This window comes from Sebastes umbrosus, chromosome 14, assembly GCF_015220745.1.
Source record: "Sebastes umbrosus isolate fSebUmb1 chromosome 14, fSebUmb1.pri, whole genome shotgun sequence".
In the NCBI taxonomy this organism is placed as follows: domain Eukaryota; kingdom Metazoa; phylum Chordata; class Actinopteri; order Perciformes; family Sebastidae; genus Sebastes; species Sebastes umbrosus.
Window position 1 is genome coordinate 31,208,420 of NC_051282.1, and position 9,578 is coordinate 31,217,997.

Here is a 9,578-nt window from a genome sequence, read left to right on the forward strand (position 1 = left end):
AAAAACACATTACTACTTTGCAGTTAATAATGAACAATTATTTTATTCCAACAGGAGCAGTAAATAATGCTTTGATAAACACAACAGTATAAAATGTAAACAGTGGTGGAATGTAACTAAGTATATATACACCCTATATATAAGATATATAGGGTAAAGTAAGTGTATATAGGTTGTATAGGGTAAAGTAAGTGTATATAGGATGTATAGGGTAAAGTAAGTGTATATAGGATGTATAGGGTAAAGTAAGTGTATATAGGATGCATAGTATAAAGTAAGTGTATATAGGATGTATAGTGTAAAGTAAGTGTATATAGGATGTATAGTGTAAAGTAAGTGTATATAGGATGTATAGGGTAAAGTAAGTGGTATATAGGATGTATAGTGTAAAGTAAGTGTATATAGGATGTATAGTGTAAAGTAAGTGTATATAGGATGCATAGTGTAAAGTGAGTGTATATAGGATGCATAGTGTAAAGTAAGTGTATATAGGATGTATAGTGTAAAGTTAGTGTATATAGGATGTATAGTGTAAAGTAAGTGTATATAGGATGTATAGTGTGAAGTAAGTGTATATAGGATGCATAGTGTAAAGTAAGTGGTATATAGGATGCATAGTGTAAAGTAAGTGGTATATAGGATGTATAGTGTAAAGTAAGTGTATATAGGATGTATAGGGTAAAGTAAGTCTAAAGTGCGCCAGTGGTTAGAATCCAAGATGGTTGCAGATAGTGCATGTTTCAAGGTAGATAGTGCATGTTTAAAGGCAGATAGTGCATGCTTAAAGGCAGATAGTGCATGTTTAAAGGCAGATAGTGCATGTTTAAAGGTAGATAGTGCATGTTAAAAGGTAGATAGTGCATGCTTAAAGGCAGATAGTGCATGTTTAAAGGCAGATAGTGCATGTTTAAAGGTAGATAGTGCATGCTTATAGGTAGATAGTGCATGCTTATAGGTAGATAGTGCATGTTTAAAGGCAGATAGTGCATGTTTAAAGGTAGATAGTGCATGCTTATAGGTAGATAGTGCATGTTTAAAGGTAGATAGTGCATGTTTAAAGGTAGATAGTGCATGTTTAAAGGCAGAAAGTGCATGCTTATTGGTAGATAGCGCATGTTTAAAGGCAGATAGTGCATGTTTAAAGGTAGATAGTGCATGTTTATAGGTAGATAGTGCATGTTTAAAGGCAGAAAGTGCATGCTTATTGGTAGATAGCGCATGTTTAAAGGCAGATAGTGCATGTTTAAAGGCAGATAGTGCATGTTTAAAGGTAGATAGTGCATGTTTATAGGTAGATAGTGCATGTTTAAAGGCAGAAAGTGCATGCTTATTGGTAGATAGCGCATGTTTAAAGGTAGATAGTGCATGTTTAAAGGCAGATAGTGCATGTTTAAAGGTAGATAGTGCATGTTTATAGGTAGATAGCGCATGTTTAAAGTTCTTAAAGTCCTCATAGTTCTCATATGGGGGATAAAGCCGTGTGCTTGATGGCTGTAAACAGCCAAAATACAGAGTACTACCTGGCTACCTGCACGCACCTGTGTGATATACAGTACAGTTATAGCAGTGCTTGAAGTGGCAAAAAAATAAGTACCAGCTATCAGCAATCTCTTGCTCCTATTAATTCATTATTATTTATTTAAGCATGTTATAATGTGTCAGTCATAATCAGTTTTATTGCTGCTATTATTATACTTCTATAGTTGGACTATAATACTCCAATAATATTCCAACTGGAACTTTATAGAGTCACTACGGTGATGTGTTTGTATATTTACCCGTAGTGTTACTGCTTCCCTGTGTTATTTATAGCCTATAGTATCTATATATAATATATTATAGGATGTCTAGAAATCAAACAGCAGACAGACAGACAGACAGACAGACAGACAGACAGGCGGGTAAGCATGTAGCGCTGAGGTGTGTGAGCTCTTCATTCAGGTTTTAGCAGCAGTGTCCCAGTCAGGATGCTGCTACATATTATACACAGACATATTCTGAGTTTCTAGTTTCCGAGTTTCTACAGTGAATAAAAGGTGAAAAGAAAAGAAAATGTGCAGGTTTTTGACTTAAATCAATGCAATTTTACATCATTTTGGACTATATAATTATATAGTATATGATACTGTATATATTTTATCTAGAATTGATAAAAAATGATCAATAATCCCTCCAAAATACCACATGAAGACACCAAGACCTTAAGGAACACCATAAAAAGAGCCATGCTGTGATTTGGGATCAAAAACTTTTGACATTTTGAGATTTCTGCAAGAATTGCATTGGATGGCGAGGACTTGTGTTGTGTAAACCGCTCAGAAACCCCCTTATTGTTGCTCTAGGTCTCTAGTCTGATCCATCCATACTCTGAATGCTCTAGGTCTGTAGTTTGATCCATCCATCCTCTGAATGCTCTAGGTCTCTAGTTTGTGGCTGTAAAGTTTCATGAGGCTGTGATTATCCTAGAGGTCACCACAGGTCATTTTATACAGGGAGGTCAATGAAATGTCTCCTATGGGGACTAACATCATCACACATGAATACAGTTTGGGCTCATTGGATCCACAACAGTCTCAGCTTTACAGTGATACCCAATTTATGGAATTCAAAGACTGTTTAGGGACCCTAGTATGCAGAAATATTAATAGAAATACACATCTTGAGGTCAGAGGTCAAGGGACCCCTTTGAAAATGGCCAGTTTTTCCTCACTAAAATTTAGCCCAACTTTGGATCGTTATTTAGCCTCCTTCCTAACATGGTAGCAAGACATGGTTGGTACCAATGGATTCATTCTAGTTCCATCTGATATCTGTATCTTCACTCTAACCCTACAACTGAACCTACTAGAGCCTCTGAAAGACAGTAAAGTCAGTCGGATCGCGGGTCTCTGAGGGTTAAAGATGCAATCTGATTGTATTATAGTGACAATAACATCCTAAAAGGCCGACATATCCACCTAACCTGCTTCTGAAGTTATAAAACTCAGCTCACATCATCAGTAGAGGTGGAGGGAATCTTTGGACATCACAGTGCAATAACAGATTGAAGAGTTAAATCTGCTTTACAGTGATACCCAATTTATGTAACTCAAGACGGTTTAGGGACCCCAGTATGCAGAAATATTCAAATACACCATTTAAGAATAGGAGACAATAACACATTTATAGTGCATGTGATTATCATAAAGTGAGCATGTCTGTAAAGTGGATACTTGTGGGTACCCATACAACCCATTTACATTCACATAATCTGGAGGTCAGAGGTCATGTGACCCCTTTGAAAATGACCATATTTGTGGTCAAAACATAGTTAAAGTTACTCATATCACACTGCATGTATGACATAAACTATTTTACATTACAACTAGGATAAAGATATTCTGTCTTAAAATATTTTGAAAGCAATAGAGAATCTACTTAAATTCCCTAATTTCCTTTGTCACTGCTAAACAACAGGAAGGTCTCCACGGGCCATTATACCCTGACATGAGCATGTAGACAATGAAGTGTCAGTTTAAGCGGTAGAAATAGAAGAAGGTAAAAGAGAACGTCTAACTCTGTTTGTATTTTGGCAGCTGAGCAATGCTCTGAGGGGTCTTCCTGGAGACGGTCATTGTGGGAGCTTGTACCACCATCTAGAGGATAATGAAAACACAAATGAACAACACTTCTGAGCTATTTCCAGAAAATAAAAACTTCACAGTATTATGTATGTATGCTGGACCAACAATGGTGCTGCGCCGCCTGCAGTGTGATCACGGTACAAGTGGTTATAAATACTTACTGTATGTTTAGAAGAAAGCGTTAATACTCTCATATCTGGATCAAGTGCTGACATCTGAACATAATAAAATCCAATTCAGAGCTGCTTTTTCCTCATCGTTTTCAGATTAAGAGCGTGTTTGACTTTTAATGTGTATTCAGAATATTTATTTGGTGCTTCAGCCACAATTTGAAGCTTTTATTTCACTATTATTATTTTTTTTGTTTTAATCTTCTTTCCTCTAAAACAGCTATTATACTGTACTATATTATATATTGTATTATATTATATCATATCATATCATATCATATCATCTCATCTCATATCATATTATATCATATTATATCATATTATATTATATTATATCATATTATATGATATGATATGATATGATATGATATGATATGATATGATATTTTATTTTATTATATTATATCATATCATATCACATATTATATCATATCGCATTATATTATATTATATTAAATTATATTATATTATATCATATCATATCATATTATATGATATGATATGATATGATATGATATTTTATTTTATTATATTATATCATATCATATCACATATTATATCATATCGCATTATATTATATTATATTAAATTATATTATATTATATCATATCATATCATATTATATGATATGATATGATATGATATGATATTTTATTTTATTATATCATATCATATCATATCATATTATATTAAATTATATTATATTATATTATATTGTATTATATTATATCATATTATATTATATTATATCATGTCATGTTATATTATATCACATTATATTATATTATATTATATCATATCATATTATATCATATTATATTATATTATATTATATCATATTATATTATATTATATTATATCATATCATATATTATATCATATTATGTTATATTATATTATATTATATCATATTATATTATATCATATTATATTATATTATTTTATATTATATTATATTATATTATATTATATCATATCATATTATGTTATATCATATTATATCATATTATATTATATTATATCATATTATATTATATTATATGATATGATATGATATGATATGATATTTTATTTTATTATATTATATCATATCATATCACATATTATATCATATCGCATTATATTATATTATATTAAATTATATTATATTATATCATATCATATCATATTATATGATATGATATGATATGATATTTTATTTTATTATATCATATCATATCATATCATATTATATTAAATTATATTATATTATATTATATTGTATTATATTATATCATATTATATTATATTATATCATATCATGTTATATTATATCACATTATATTATATTATATCATATCATATTATATCATATTATATTATATTATATTATATCATATTATATTATATTATATTATATCATATCATATATTATATCATATTATGTTATATTATATTATATTATATCATATTATATTATATCATATTATATCATATTATATTATATTATATTATATTATTTTATATTATATTATATTTAATTATATTATATCATATCATATCATATCACATTATATATTATATTTTATTATATTATATTATATTATATCATATCATATCATATTATATGATATGATATGATATGATATTATATCACATTATATATTATATTATATTATATTATATTATATTATATTACATTACATTATATTATATTACATTATATTATATTACATTATATTATATTATATCATATCATATTATATCACATTATACATTATATTATATTATATTATATTATATTATATTATATTATATTATATTACATTACATTATATTATATTACATTATATTACATTATATTATATTATATCATATCATATTATATCACATTATACATTATATTATATTATATTATATTATATTATATCATATATACCCCGCCCCTTCCTGTCCGCTCCACAGCCACCACACAGGTGATTGAAATGACGTCCAACCATGGAGGTACGGGTCCAACAGGTGACGACGACTCGCTTCAAGGTTTACCTTTCTACCCACACCAAGAGGAAATGGTGAGTTTTACATTTTAAATGAAGTTCTGGTTGTTTGAGCTGGTGTTCTGTTTGTCTCTGTGTGGTTCCTGTGATGTTTGAACTACAACATTAAGCTCACACTGTTGTCTTCATGGTGCTAGTAAAAGCACAGGTGTTATTAATTAGATTAATGACAGCTCTGTTTTATTCTAGTGTCCCAGGTGAGCATGGACGTGTAACAGTGGGTCAGCATGCATAATACCAGGAGCCTCAAACTGTATGCTATTAGGCCATGATTAATTAGATTATTTAGCTTCTGTGACATGTCAGAATGACAGAAAAAAGGCCTGGTGGTGACATTATAAGTCAATATGGTTAGTAGAATACTGCCACCTGCTGGAAGTGTTTACAACTAAAAATGCCCATGCCTTGCATTCAGTGCAGGCTGGTCCATAGAGGCAAGAGGAAGTTACTCCTCTATTGATGAGAGGCAGGAGGTCCTGATACTGATGATAATGTGGTTATTAGTGAAAGTAAAGTATAACTACACAAGATGCTCCACGTTCCTCATTTTCACACTATTTCCACATGTAAAAATACTACTTTATAATATTATGACTATTCTCATAATAATACAAGTTTTTTTCTCCAAACTTCTGACTTTATTTTAGTAATATTACAACTTTTTTCTTGTAAATATCTGACTTTATTTTCATAATATTACGACTTTTTTTCTCTTAAATTTATGATTTTATTCTCCTAATATTCCGACTTTTTCTTGTAAATTTATGACTTTATTCTCATAATATTACGACTTTTTTTCTCTTAAACTTCTGACTTTATTCTCATAATACTACGACTTTCTTTTTCCAAACTTCTGACTTTAACTTCATGTTACGACTTTTTTTCTCATAAACTTATGACTTTATTTTCATAGTATTACAACTTTTTTTCCTCTAAATTTATGACTTTATTCTCATAACATTACGACTTTTTTTCTCATAATTTTATGACTTTATTCTCATAATACTACGACTTTTTTTCTCGTAAATTTAGGACTTTATTTTCATAATATTACGACTTTTTTCTCTTAAACTTCTGACTTTATTCTCATAATACTACGAGTTTTTTTTCCAAACTTCTGACTTTAACCTAGTATTACTTTTTTTCTTGTAAATTTCTGACTTTATTCTCATAATACTACGACTTTTTTTCTCGTAAATTTAGGATTTTATTTTCATAATATTACGACTTTTTTCTTGTAAATTTCTGACTTTATTCTCGTAATACTACGATTTTTTTTTCTTATATTTATGACTTTAATCTCGAAATCTCAGATTATTTTTTTTTTCCCTCAATGTGGCCCTGATACTCTAATACTCTGTCGTAAAAAAAAAGAATAATTGGTTGAAATAAACCATTACCAAATTTCATTATCATTTACAAAATATATATTTTTTTTCTTCTTTGGGAAAAAAATCCATAATTGAAATCCTTCAACAGCGACACATGCAAGGCGGCTTGTGTGTGTGAGTGTGAAGTGGTTTTGGGTTAGTCAGCTAAACAGTCTCATGCACTACTGTCAGGATGTAGTGATAGTTTTATCAAAATAACTTTTTTGAATCATATTTGCTCCATTTCTACCCACAGCAGCTTTAACCGTTGTAGAGAGAGAGTAATTCTCCTTTATGTGTGGACACACCGGCGGGGTCAAGCAAGGACCCAGAGGGAGGGAGGGAGGGAGGGAGGCTTGGCATCAGAGGCTGGGGGGGGGGGTGTTAGACAGGGAGACGCTCTCAGTCAGCCTGCTGGGCATGGTGCCCTGCTTCCCTGTAGCTGGTGCCTTGGCACTTAGACTGGCAGCAGCATGCTGTGACTCCATCCCAGCAACAGCGTCACAGATTTGGGCCGGCTGCCAACGGGTCCCCAGCCAATCAGGGCACGCACAGTGCCTGATCACTCAAGAGGTTAGCCAATAGTGAGCCTGGATGTGCTCAGTGTCATCCCCCCCCCCCCCAGATGTGAATTCCTTTAAACCCACAAGGTACACAAATGCAGACACAAACACGCAGCTCTCTAACTCAAACACAGTGCGTGTGCACATATTTACAGTGACCCTGTGTGAGTATGCATGAGACAGAGATGAGATATAAAAACAGTCTCTGTTGGTGTTTTCAAGTGAATGCACCTCTGTATCGGACCATTTAGTAAGTCCAGTTCCAGCCCTGTCAGCACCTCAAATTAGGAATTCTTTTTTATTCTCATATTATAACTTTTTTCTCTTAAACTTCTGACTTTATTCTCATAACATTATGACTTTTTTCTCTTAAACTTCTGACTTTATTCTTATTATATTACGACTTTTTTTCTCATAAACTTCTAACTTTATTCTCATAATATTACGACATTTTTCTCTTAAATTTATGACTTTAATCTCTCTCTTTGCCTCTCTTTTCGAGACGCGCTAATCAAAAAACACACGTGTATTACCAGAAAACAATCTGTTGTTTTTTCCGCTCTGCTTTTTCCTTACATTGGGGTGATGATGTTGGTCATGCCACTCTGTACAGTCATCAAACTTTGCTCCAGAGATCTTCTTTGTTATGTCTTTGGTGCTAAGTCACTAAATCACTCTCTTTTTTGGCCTTTGCATATGTGGCTTGGCTGCAGGGCCTCTAGACATGTTAGCATTCATTTGATGGGAGCTTGTACAGTAGGGCTGAGATGATTCACCTATCTCCTGACTTGAGACTTGGGTGCCGACTCGATATGTATTGTGATTCGATATTGTGGTTTTTGTTAACTTTATTAACACTTGAACATTGGAAAAAGTTGAATCATATACACACGTAGGCAAAATTGTTGGTACCCTTCCGTTAAAGAAAGAAAAACCCACAATGGTCACTGAAATAACTTGAAACTGACAAAAGTAATAATAAATAAACATTTACTGAAAATTAACTAATGAAAATCAGACATTGTTTTTGAATTGTGGTTCAACAGAATCATTTTAAAAAACAAACTAATGAAACTGGCCTAGACAAAAATGATGGTACCCCTAGAAAAGATGTAAAATAATGTGACCATAGGGACATGTTAAACTAAGGTGTGTCCTGTAAATAGCATCACAGGTATCTTCAAACTTGTAATCAGTCAGTCTGCCTATTTAAAGGGTGAAAAGAAGTCACTGTGCTGTTTGGTGTCATGGTGTGTACCACACTGAACATGGACCACAGAAAGCTAAGGAGAGAGTTGTCTCAGGAGATCAGAAAGAACATTATAGACCTTCATGTTAAAGGTAAAGGCTATAAGACCATCTCCAAGCAGCCTGATGTTCCTGTGACTACAGCTGCACATATTATTCAGAAGTTTAAGGTCCATGGGACTGTAGCCAACCTCCCTGGACGTGGCCGCAAGAGGAAAATTGATGACATATTGAAGAGACGGATAATACGAATGGTAACCAAAGAGCCCAGAACAACTTCCAAAGAGATTAGAGGTGAACTCCAAGGTCAAGGTACATCAGTGTCAGATCGCACCATCCGTCACTGTTTGAGCCAAAGTGGACTTAATGGAAGACAACCGAGGAGGACACCAAATCATAAAAAAGCGAGACTGGAATTTTCCAAAATGCATATTGACAAGCCACAAAGCTTCTGGGAGAATGTCCTTTGGACAGATGAGACAAAACTGGAGCTTTTTGGCAAGTCACATCAGCTCTATGTTCACAGACGAAGAGATGAAGCATCCAAAGAAAAGAACACTGTACCTAA